At 38.2% G+C, this 12,400-nt stretch overlaps 1 protein-coding gene across 2 annotated transcripts in view; it reads left to right on the forward strand.

Annotated features, from left to right (window-relative positions):
* The first annotated feature begins 348 nt into the window (after window positions 1–348).
* The window catches only part of LOC134225337 (proton-associated sugar transporter A-like), a 74,547-nt gene continuing 62,495 nt past the window's right edge, over window positions 349–12,400 (forward strand). The window contains exon 1 of one of the 2 annotated variants that reach the window (XM_062705313.1): window positions 349–896. The gene's annotated coding sequence lies outside the window, so the exon portion shown is untranslated. The remainder of the gene's footprint in view (window positions 897–12,400) is intronic. The other variant, XM_062705315.1, reaches the window with a different exon arrangement.

The raw sequence follows: 12,400 nt of genomic DNA on the forward strand, positions 1-12,400 counted from the left end.
GTCACTCAGCGAATGTGCGTGTACACAGCGCGGTTGTCGACGAGGATCATATGAAGAGGTCGCTGCCAGACGTTATCTCGCGTTTGCTCAGTCAGAAGAGAAGGTAATATGCCATAAAAGACACGCGTCCCTGCACCGACGTCTACAGAAAGTGTGGTTGTGTACGGATGGACAACATCCAATTGTGTCTCGCGCTATCTACATGGAAACAACGCTAAGAACTGCGATTATTTACGAACGAAAGAGTGAAGAGCCATCGTCAAACAGGACTGACTGCCGCCGGTCCGCCTTCACTATTGTCTAAAGTGTATAAATTAGAGCTCGCGGACGGCACGATTCAGTAGTCTCTTCTCACAGTTCGTCACGAACGTTGTCGGGTGGTGCGGTTTCAGAGTAGCGCTCTGTTTACCTGTTCGCGATTGCGCGGTCCTTACGAGTCGGTCGGAAAATTCAAACTTCCGGGACGCGATTTTCCTTTCTTGTGTAATCGATCCAGTGCACTGCCGGCCATATGTGCCTAAAATTTTCCAACGCATCCTGACCAGCATGGGAGGTTAGCTAGTGGTGGTGTTCAGTGTTAACGAGACAACTTCGTGTTTAGTTCCGTCGCGCACAAAGGGACAACAGACCTGCTGAAGGTCGCAAGGGGTATTCAATCCGGTCAAACGGTCCAGCGAGGTACCAAAGTTATGAGAAAAGATCCAGACCGCCCGCTGAATTTGAGCCATTCGTACCGAAGACGCCGCATCAAGTATTACGACAGTTTGATAAGTAGTAGTATTGCCAGCACCGATCGGCAGAGAGGTAGTCAGCATTTACGACTGGAGGTCCACCTGGAGAGCATCAAGGGTCACATCTGAAGCAGGACCGGACTGCTCCTTAGAATTAAGTTTAAGGTGAGTCGATGGGTTTTATTCGTTTAGTGATTTACAAGAAGAAGGATTTGGCCGCTGTTGCACAATGATGAATATCCATTGGATAACGGTGTAAACTATCATGCTTACTATTATCCTTTAATACCACGATTTATTCGTACATACTTCATCAACCATTACTTTGCAATAATTTTCCATCATACCTCCTGCACAGTTATACAATTTATATCTGCATATACATTTCTGCCTTGAAATTTATTGTTTCTGTTTTCACGTTTTTATGGTATTGCGACCATGTACAATCAAACTGGATAAAACTCGATTGTAAATGGCAACTTTTTGCATACGGTCGCATTTATTACCAACCTGAAATCATTTTTGATGCAATGATGTGTGTGTACTGTTCGATTTCAAGATAATTATCAAATCCATTTGGAATCAGAGCCATACAAATAGTAATTATTTATTGAATGCTATCTATATTAATTCGTTTTTAGGTATGGTCACAGTGCGTCCTACACTGTCAATTTTCGACTAAATTTGGACTTATGAATACTTGTACATATTTGTTGTTTTGTAAACAACAGTTTAACTATACCTTTTTATGTTTCCAAATTTTTATTTATTTTTTATATATTTACCATGTTATTAAGTTATTCATCCCAAGTAACATTTTAAGTTTTATAACGACAATAATTTACTCTTCAAGAGTGTTATAAAATCATCATAGGATCAAAATGTTATTAGGGATTCTAATTCCATAAATAGATAATAGGTAAAGAAACCATATAAAAATTAATGTTCGGAAGTTGGCTTTCTCAGTCTGAAGTATCAAAACGATGGTTTATTTACTTGCCCGATGACGAAACGTCGGGAAAGTAAATAAACCATCGTTTTGATACTTCAGACTGAGAAAGCCAACTTCCAAACAGTACATCCCATCCAATAAAAATTAATATTTCAAAGTCTAATGTTTACTATTTGTGATAAGTCGTAAATACTTTTTCATACTTAAAGCTTTCTTTTAAGAAATCTTTTCTACATACTTAATTTTTTTCGCTGAGATCTCAGCATTTTTTGTTTATTTTCCCGAGGTGGGCACTGCCGAGTTTCAGCAAACATGAAATTTTGCCGAGATCTCAGTAAAAGTGACGTTTAAGTTGCCGAGATACAGTAAATATTTTGCTGAGAATCAGTAATAAATGAAATTTTCTGCCGAAGTTCAGTTTTGAAATTAACTGCGCTACAGCAGTGCCCAATTTTGCCGAGCTCGAAATTGAAAAAGTTAGTGCGTAGGGAAATTCTTTGAAAAATTCATTTGGAATTCTTTGGACTTTCTACAGGAAATTCTTCTAGGATTTGACGGGAAATACTTTAACATTTGAATAAGAAATTTTCAGAATTCATTTTTAAGTTTTACGTGAATTAATGTCGAGGAAAATTCTTCCAAGGATTGTAAAATTCTCTGGATTTTCACAGGAAATTCTGGCAAATTTCCTCGTTAAACCTTTCCGTTCTACCATTAATGTATTTTTTTTACAAAATTTCCACAATATTCCAAGGGACATTTTAACAAATTTGAACTTTTTACTGTTCATTTTGAAATAACTTTGGAATGTCGTCGTTATCCCGTGCGGAATCAGCGCTAGCATCAGCAAAAAATGCCGCAGTGCGCTAGTGTCGTTTTGCATACAACAGTACACCAGCGCCATCGTGATGTGAAACAGAGCTTATTAGTTGCAATGTCGACGTCAATGGCGTTGAGGTTCGGTCTGATTTTTTACACATGTTTTGCTCGAAATTTTGTTCGAGCCTCAATGTCTGTTCTCTGTGATTGTACGTACATTTTACCTCGATAGTACGTACATCAAAACATTTTTTTTTTCGTTCAATTCTCTGTACGATTTCAGTTTGAATATATTTTGATCATACTACATGCGTGAGGTCCTTCATATACTACGTAATAGTTTTACATCTGATTTAAACATCATTATTGTGATAACGAATTTAGTAGAAAAACTTTAAAAAAGCAGCGTGTCATAAATGTTTGACAGTCTTACGTAACACAAATTATACTATTATTTTGAACAATTTTAAGAACATCTGAAACAGATGATTACATATTCAGTTTTTACAGTAAGTTTAGTTCTAATCTATCCACTTGTTGATGACAAAAAAAATTGAAAAAAAAATAGCAGTGTTACCAAAATGAGGATAAATTTATTTAGTCGAATTTTTATTTTATTTATTTTGTTATTTTTTTTCAGTTATTTATTTATTTGGTATAATAGTTATGGTCTTCCCAGTAGTTCATTAAAACATTCGTCAGTGGATTCCACTAGAGATTCAATCAAGAGTTCCATCTAAGATTTCTCTAAGACGTCTTACTGGAACAGCAGCTTCTCCCAATGGCTCTTCCTGGGATACCTTAGAAGATTGTTCAAAAATTCCATACAGTATTTCACTTGATATTCAATCTAGACCTGTGCGCCGATTAAAATTTTATCGGCGGGGGCTGATGTTTGGCGGCGGCGAGAATCAATTTCGTGCATTAGAAATTTTAGAATTCCTCCGCATGTCCCACCACAAATTCATCTGCATATTCCTCGAGGAATTCCTCTGTAAGTTCCTTCAGGCATTCCTCCGGAAAATTTTCCAGAAATACCTCAGGAAGTTTCTTCGGAAGTTCCTCCGTAAGCTCCTCCAGGAATTCTTCCGTAAGTTCCTCCAGGAATTCGTCCTGAAGTTCCTCCACATGTTCCTCCAGGAGTTCTCCCGCAAGTTCCTCCAGGAATTCCTCCAGAAATTCTTACAAACATTCCTCCGGAAGTTCCTTAGCAATTCATCCGGAAGCTCCTCCATAAATTATTCCGAAAGTTCCACCAGGAATTCCTCTGGTAGTTCATCCAAAAATTTTACTAGGACTCATGGGAATGCGCTAGTCAAATTTTTCCACCAGAAAATCATTTTGATATTCCACCAAGACTTCTTCATTGATTACTGCTAGGTTTTTCCAGAAATTCCCTTTGAATTTCTTCAGCAGCTAACGTGGAAGCCCTCGACAGCCAAGAACTCTTCTGGGGAAATTGTTCATTGATTTTTTCTTCGGGAATTCTCCGCCTAAAATATCAATGAAAAATCATCTAAAAAACCCCTATAGGATTTTCCGAGAATTACTTCCAGAAATTTGCATCAATATCTTAAAACAATAACCCTGCCAATTTTTCTATAAACTCTCCCATTTTTTCTTCTAGTAATTCCTTCATGGATTCTCCCAAAAATTTCGTCAAGAATTTTCCCAGAAATTATTTCGAGAACTCCTCCAGAAATTCCTCCACAAATCCCTTTATAAGTTCCCCCGAAAATTTCTTCAAATAATTTCTCAAGATATTCTGCAGAAAATTTCTCCAAGAATTACTCTGGAAAGTTCCTTTTTCAGGAAGAATTTCGTATGAAATTTTTGAAGGAATATCTGAAAGAGTTCCCAAAGGATTTCCTGGAGAATTTTTTAAAGTAATTTCTGAAGAAATGCGCGATGGCGTTCCTGGTTTGAGTCCCAGGAGGATTTTTGGATAAATTCTCGATGGATTTTCTAAAGAAATTCTCAGAGGGACTCCTAGAAAAGTATCTGAAACAAATCTAGGAGAAATTCTTGAATAAGAAGTTTTTTCTTGAGAAAAATATTTTTGAATGCCCAAACAAACTTAAAAAAAAAGTTATGAAATGATTTCAGACACATACCAAGGAGCCGTTCTAGAAGCTAGAAGCGTTAGTTTCCTGAAGATCGATTTCCACATTTTCAGAAAAAGAATCTTCATGTTTGGGGTCTAATGGCCATGTTGCCAAAGATATTTTCCCACGTCGCACTTTTTGGTCAGAGATCAGCTCCACGCTAGTTGCAGTTGTGATTAGATCGCCATCCAATGTTTAAGATTTAAAGGCTTTATCAACAGACATTACATCAATTCGTCGAGTTAAATTGTTCGGTATATGAAAGTTTACCCTCCGGGCCTCCTATCAAAATGTTTGGAGTGGACATATAGCCTTTTCGGACATATAGCCTTGGTGTACGAGAAAGGCAAAAACGATTCTAAAGACGAGAAAATTAAAATAACTTAGAAAAATCGTTTTTTACATATTCAAAATCAGTTTTCTTGTTATCTTTATACTCATCTTAGTGTTATGAATTCATATAACTACGATTCATAATAAAGGTTCCTCCAAACCAACGCGATGCGGCTGTTGCCACAGTTTGTCGCTTTGGAAAGAAAGCGTCAATGGAGCCAATAGAGTCGCAACGACACTGACAGCTCAGGGCAACCTTGAAGCGTTTCATTCCCATAAAATTTATAGGGGAAATCAATAAAATACGTTACGTAAAATGTAGAGATCTATCAACCATCTCCAATCGTCGCGTTTTGTAGTAACATGCATAATTATATACGATGTCATCTTTAAAACGTTACTCCTATAAATGTTACTCCTGAAAATGTTGCGTAATTTATGGATGTTCCGAAGCATTAAAATACAATATTTCGTAATTTACAAAGACGATGATTTTGCTCAATGCTACATGTAGGCACCATTTAAAAAAAATCCGGGTCCTGTTGGTCCAGTGTGTACTATATCAAATGCAAATATGCTTAGAGTACAGAGCCTTCTATCAAAATTTTGGCTTCCAGGTGGTTTTATAAACATTCTTCTACTCCTTAAAGAACAAAAAAGCCAATAAAAAAATTTTGTTCGGATTTTTTTGCTTCGATAGTATGTACGCTTCGATAGTACGTACGCTTCGATAGTACGTACACTAAAATAACGCAGGTGTACGTACTATCGAGGTATGCCTGTATTCCGAATTTTCACTGGATATTTTTTTTTTCAAATTTCTGGAAAACTCTTAACGATTTTCACGGGAAATGCCACCAGAAAGATTCCACCAGATATTTATTGAACGGAATTGTTGTTTTGACGGGAGATTCTAAATAATTGCAGCAAGAAATTTTTCGGAATTTCCACGGAAAATGCTTTCTAATGTCTACGGGAAATTTCCCCGGATTTCCTCGGAAAATTCATTGCTATTTTCACGAAAAATTGATCGAACTTCTGCAAAAATCCTCACTAAATGTTCCTCCGAATCTCCAGAGAAAATTCATCCGATTTTCCAGAAGAAATTCTTCCGAAGATTTTTTTTTCCGAAATTCCAGAAAAAAATCTTCCGATTTTCCAGAAGAAATTCTTCCGAATTTCCTTAAGAAGTTCTTCCGAATTTTCAAAGGATATTCTTCCGAAATTTCCAAAGGATATATTTCCGGGGGAAACTCTTTTAAATTTCTAGGGAATATCTTCTGAATTTTCACCGGAAATACATTTAAATTTTCACTGAGAGACTCGTCCGAATTTTGGAATTAGGATTGCCCTTTGAAATCAATAAAAAAAATTAAAAATATTCCAAAGGTTTCGAATTTTTTGAAAAACTACTCGAAAAAAATATAACTCCATTGGAAAACCAAAATTTTCTTTGGAAATTAATAAAAAAAATTCCACAAAGATTTAAAAGAATTTTCCATAAACATTGAAAACTGATTCAAAATTCAAAATTCACATAAACAAAAATTGAAAAAAATAATTTTTTCGTTGGCAGTTTTTGCGGTATCAAAGAATTACCCGTGGAATTGAAAAAAAATTTCAGAAATTCTGAAACAATTTCTTATTTGAAATTCAGCACAATTCTTCATATAAATTGACGTATGTATAACCGTTCACAAAATCGTATGAGGTTTTTATTAACTTCGGTACTGCCACTCTCGCGTGCTGTTGATTTGCCAGACTTTTTTGAGACAATTCTTCAGGGGAAATTCTCAAACGGTTCCTGGAATAATATTTTAAAACACCTCGGTAACTATTCATGGCCATGATTTTCAGGTTTCCACACGGCAGCCGTTCCACTATTGCCTATCGACTTGCATCACCCTCCGTTAGAAATGATCTTTCCTATTAAACAAAATTATTCAACAAATTACGAACCGATTCCCGATTGCAATAAGATCGATTATGACGCGTTATCTGATTATGTCCGTACCTTTGATTGGGGCTACCTGAATGATTGCCAAGATGTCAATGATATGGCGGACAGTTTCTGTAATATCGTTCAACAATGGCTACAACTAAACGTACCTCCAAAACGTCGTCCACTTTCGCCCGTGTGGAGTACAACTTTTTTTCGGAACCTAAAACGTGTTAAAAATGCCAGTCAACGGAAGCATCGTGCAAAACAGTCTGCTGAGAGCATAATGCATACCGTCGTTTGAATTCAACTCTGTATAAGGCACATGTTATGAGGGTACAAACCAGTCTTAGGCGTATTCCGAAATATTTTTGGAAATTTGTCAATAGCAAAAGGAAAAATTCGTCCATACCAAGTAATGTGATGTACGATAACGACGAAGCAAATACACCTGTGGAACGATGTGAAATGTTCGCCAAATTCTTTGCATCAGTGTTCGAGCCAGTGCAAGCAACAGACGCCGAAGCTGAATCTGCATCATTAAATGTACCTCTGGAAGTTGAAAAGCTCCTTCTCCTTTGGTCCTGATGGCATCCCATCTGCTGTGTTCTGCCGTTGTGCAGCTGTTTTTACTGAGCCGCTTTCCTCCATTTTTAATCGATTACTGGACGACGGCATTTTTCCGGACATTTGGAAGCAAAACTATATATTTCCGGTATACAAAAATGGTGATAGAAAGGATGTCAAGAACTATCGAGGAATAACCAACTTGTCTGCAGCTTCAAAATTATTCGAAATAATTATCAGTGATGTTATTCTTAGCCAATCGAAAAACTACATCACTACCGATCAGCATGGTTTTATGCCGGGTAGATCAGTCACTACGGACCTGCTCAACTTCACTCACACTTGTATTAGTGTTATGGAGACTATGGCTCAAGTAGAAGGACTTCACTGATCCACACTGCTTGAAGTCCTTGTACTGTGCGCTGGTGCGGCCTATCGTGGAAATCGCTTCTATTGTCTGGACTCCGAAAGACGTTGTATGGAACTTGAGAATTGAACGTGTCCAACGGAGGTTTATTCGAATGGCCCTGCGTAATTTACCATGGCGTAATCCACTTAGTCTTCCTCCATATCCTGCTCGGTGCAAATTGCTTAATATGGACACCCTCGAAAGAAGGTGAAAGCTGCTACAAGCGGCATTCATGGCTAGACAGTTGCGCGGAGAAATCAACTTTCCTCAGTTGCTCGGGCTACTGGATATTCGTGCCACTCAACGACCTATTCGACAACGATCACTGCAGGATCGATTTCATCGTACGTTCTTTGGGCACAACGAACCAGTCTGCAATTATCAGGACATTTACAATGGTTGAAGAGCTTTTTGACTTTTGCGAAGCACCCGAACGTTTTAAAAATAGGGTGAAGAGGTCACTATTATTGTAACCGTTAGTTTTAGTTTCATTCATTAAGACTAAGCTGTCAGATGAATTATAATTAAATAAATAAATAAATAAATACCTGAGCTAGATTGTTTTTAGCGACGGCGGGATTTTGGCTGTTTTTCGGTGGGGTGCCGAGTTATCGGCGGCTTGCCAGTGGGCTCCATAAGATGGCGACTTGAGCGATCGTGAAAACGATCAAATTAATCAAATTAACGGAAGGCTTTCGATTTGTATTCCTGGAGAACCATCCCCTCGAGCTAGTAGCCTCACGGCCCGGCTTTACGTACCTATCCGATTAACCGGGTGAGGACTAAAAGAAAGCTACCTAACTTTTGGTTCGGGTTCGGTCCAGCGTACGATAATTGGCGACGTACGGGGACCGTGTTCTCGGAACCTGACCCCCGTGGGATTGTAGCGTTTTGGTGGTTATATTTACGACAGTTTTGGACGATCAATAGGCGGACGAAAACGTCGGGCAAAACCCGCTCGAATATCTCAGATTGAAGAAAAAACAGAAGATAAGAACAAATACTCTAGTCGAACCATTATCAAAGAAAAAAATTCCGTGGAAATGCAGAAGAATTTCTGTTGAGAATTCTGAAGATAATCCGTTGGGGATTCGGAAGAATTTCTGAATAACTTCTAGTGGAAATGTGAATGTATCCTTCGTAAAAATCATGATCATTTTCAAGTTTATGAGAAATTCCCCTTGAAACTCAGTTTTTATACCGTCGACTAGCACCAATTGCAAGGGAGTTCGTAGGGCAGTACCAGGCGGGTTTTATGGGCGAACGCTCCACCACGGACCAGGTGTTCGCCATTCGCCAAGTACTGCAGAAATGCCGCGAATACAACGAGCCCACACATCATCTATTCATCGACTTCAAAGCCGTATATGATACAATCGATCGGGACCCACTATGGCAGCTTATGCACGAACACGGATTTCCGGATAGACTGACATGGTTGATCGAGGCGACGATGGATCGGGTGATGTGCGTAGTTCAAGTTTCAGGGGGCATTCTCGAGTCCCTTCGAAACGCGCAGATGGTTACGGCAAGGTGATGGTCTTTCGTGTCTGCTATTCAACATCGCTTTGGAAGGGGTAATACGAAGAGCAGGGATTAACACGAGTGGTACAATTTTCAATAAGTCCGTCCAGCTATTTGGCTTCGCCGACGGCATAGATATTATGGCACGTAACTTTGAGAAGATAGAGGACGCCTACGTCAGACTGAAGAGGGCAGCTAAGCGGATCGGACTGGTACAAGAATCGAGGTGGTAGAAGAATTTGTGTACGTCTCACTGGTGACCGCCGAAAATGATACCAGCAGAGAAATTCGGAGACGTATAGTGGCTGGAAATCTTACGTACTTTGGACTCCGCAAGACTCTCCGATCGAATAGAGTTCGCCGCCGTACCAAACTGGTAATCTACAAAACGCTCATTGGACCGATAGTTCTCTACGGACACGAGACCTGGACGATGGAGGACCAACGCGCAGTTGAAGTTTTCGAAAGGAAAGCGCTCCGTACCATCTATGGTGGGGTACAGATGGCGGACGGTACACGGGCGGGCACGTAGCCAGAATGTCGAAAAGTATTCAATTAATAACTGAGGAAATGCTAATAGAATACTATGTTGAAAAGCAGGCCAAGTTCCAGTTGGAATGTAGAGCCATTGAAGAGGAAGAAGAAGAAGAAGCATATGATCTAATCAAATCTCGCTTATCACTTTTTACCTTCGAGGAAAATATTATAGACGACGCTGCTTTTTTTTTAAACAAATCATTTCGCTCGATATTGTTCATTTCGAATATGAATATGCAACCCAATAGGCCCTTATGGTCAAAATCTTAAAAATCTGCACCCATATTGAGGCAATGCACATGTCTGCATTCCTGGCCAACATGCAACTGCTTGAGCAGAGATGCTTGTAATGATTGCGGAATGCTGATTCGATCTATAAACATCAGGCACCTATTTGCTTCATGTCTATTGTAGAATGATGCAACTTCATTGGGATGTTTCACGGAAGACCGCAATTATCTTTAACTTCTTTGAGGACCATTTGAATATGGATATTCTTTTCCGATTCTTACTTGGTAATTTGATGTGTAATTGGAAGAACTGATACAGTTTCGGCTGCGAATTATTTTACCTGTTACCATTTAGTTTGCATTCAAGCAATAGCATAATCTTCATCGAGTTTTAAATGTTACCCAATCAACCGAAAAAGAACGTCAGCGTAAACAAAACTGCTGAAGTCAAGTCCTGTGTGTCCTGTGTGTACTGAATTTCCTAAGATTCCTCCTAAGATTCCAAGAAGTGGTTTGTGATTCGTCTGCAAAATTAAATGCTTTCTAAATACTACACGGTGAAACTAAGTCCCAGTAACATTTATGTTAGATACTGGCTTCAAAGATGTTTTGTTGCAATATCGTTAGGAAACCAAAAATGTTGTTTGGGATGCTAGTTCATCCTTTTCTCCTTGAGCGTTATTTCTTTTGAACATCAGACATTGTACGAGAAGCACGTTGACAAGAATCCACGAATCATTTGGACATCGATGAAGCAGGACTGCTCCCAAACCATTTTGTGATGCGTCAGCTGCCACTGTCATCCCCAAGTTTGGGTTGTAGTACGCCAGTAATTGTAAAACATCTCTAAATTATTCAAAAGGCTTTTGACAAGCTGGACTTCCATTCCATTTTACAACCTGTAATATACCATTTGACAGCAGATCTCGTTTTGATCAGCTTCAAAGCTACAAATTGATTAATTTATTATTCTTACAATTATTCACCATAGAGATTCACGTCTTAAATCTTACTTTCTAGTATTGAATTCTACCGGACCTTTCTTCCCAACATATTCTTTACTTCACCTCTTTCAGTGTTGCCAGTTTCACCAATAATTAGTTGAAACTTCTTAACACAACTTTTTCCAACAAGCGATCAAATAAATACGTATCCAGCATTTCGCGCATGGTAATGGCTGCCGTTTTTTGACACTTGACTGCCTAGAAAAATGTAAAAAAACGGCAGTCATTACCGCGCGAGAAATTTTCTGAACGATTTGGAAACTCTGACTTGTAAGTAAACAAAACAAAACAAACATTTCTCACCAACATATTTCTAATGCAGATCAATGACCAAAAAAGTGAAAACATTGTATAATCATTTTTTTTTTGGGAAACAACTGTGGGTTTTAATCATAGATCATTAATCAACGGCTACGCAGTCTCATATGAATAAAACGAGTTTTTATTCGTCCGACGTTTTGACACGGGATTAGTGTCTTCTTCCTCTGAAAAAGACACTAATCCTGTGTCGAAACGTCGGACGAATAAAAATTTGTTTTAATCATATGAGACTGCGTAGCCGTTGATTAATGATCTATGATTGTATAATCATGAATGTCAGTGATAAATTTTACCGTCTTAAAAATGCTTCTCCATTTTCAATATGGCCATCATAAATTTCAATTAGAAAAATGCTGCTCTTGTTAAATACCTTTATAAACTCTTCGCAATGCAAATATTCTTTTACTCATTTGACCACATTACGACCAAAAAATTTGGTTTTGATCGAGCTATAAAAATAGGATGTATCACGCCTTCCATCACAAACTGTAGAGCCGCTTATAAGGTCAATAGGCGGTTGACGTTTGAAGCTTTTTTAGCATATTTATGAGAGGTTTATTAGTTTATTGATAGCAATAAGATCGACAATAAAACTGAGCAACTAGCTATGGTGATTACTATGATAAATCCACTATAAGAATTAAATAAATCCAACAAGCATGGAAATTGTTGCTTGGGATATTTTGAGGAAGCGGCAGCGCATGTTGATTCGCTTGTATAGCTTCGTTCAATCCAACGGAAATACTTCACAGAATTTCCAAGGAAAGCTTTGACGGGAAATGTCAGTTTAGGACTGTTCAGTTTATAAAGAGGACACTTTGCATTGTCGATGTTTTTTAAACCATCAGTCTTTTTAGAAATCTGTTTTCCTTTGTTGAATATATTATCTGACCTTCTAGAAATGAAATCCAATTATCAACGAAACAATT

Source organism: Armigeres subalbatus, chromosome 3, assembly GCF_024139115.2.
Source record: "Armigeres subalbatus isolate Guangzhou_Male chromosome 3, GZ_Asu_2, whole genome shotgun sequence".
Classification (NCBI taxonomy): domain Eukaryota; kingdom Metazoa; phylum Arthropoda; class Insecta; order Diptera; family Culicidae; genus Armigeres; species Armigeres subalbatus.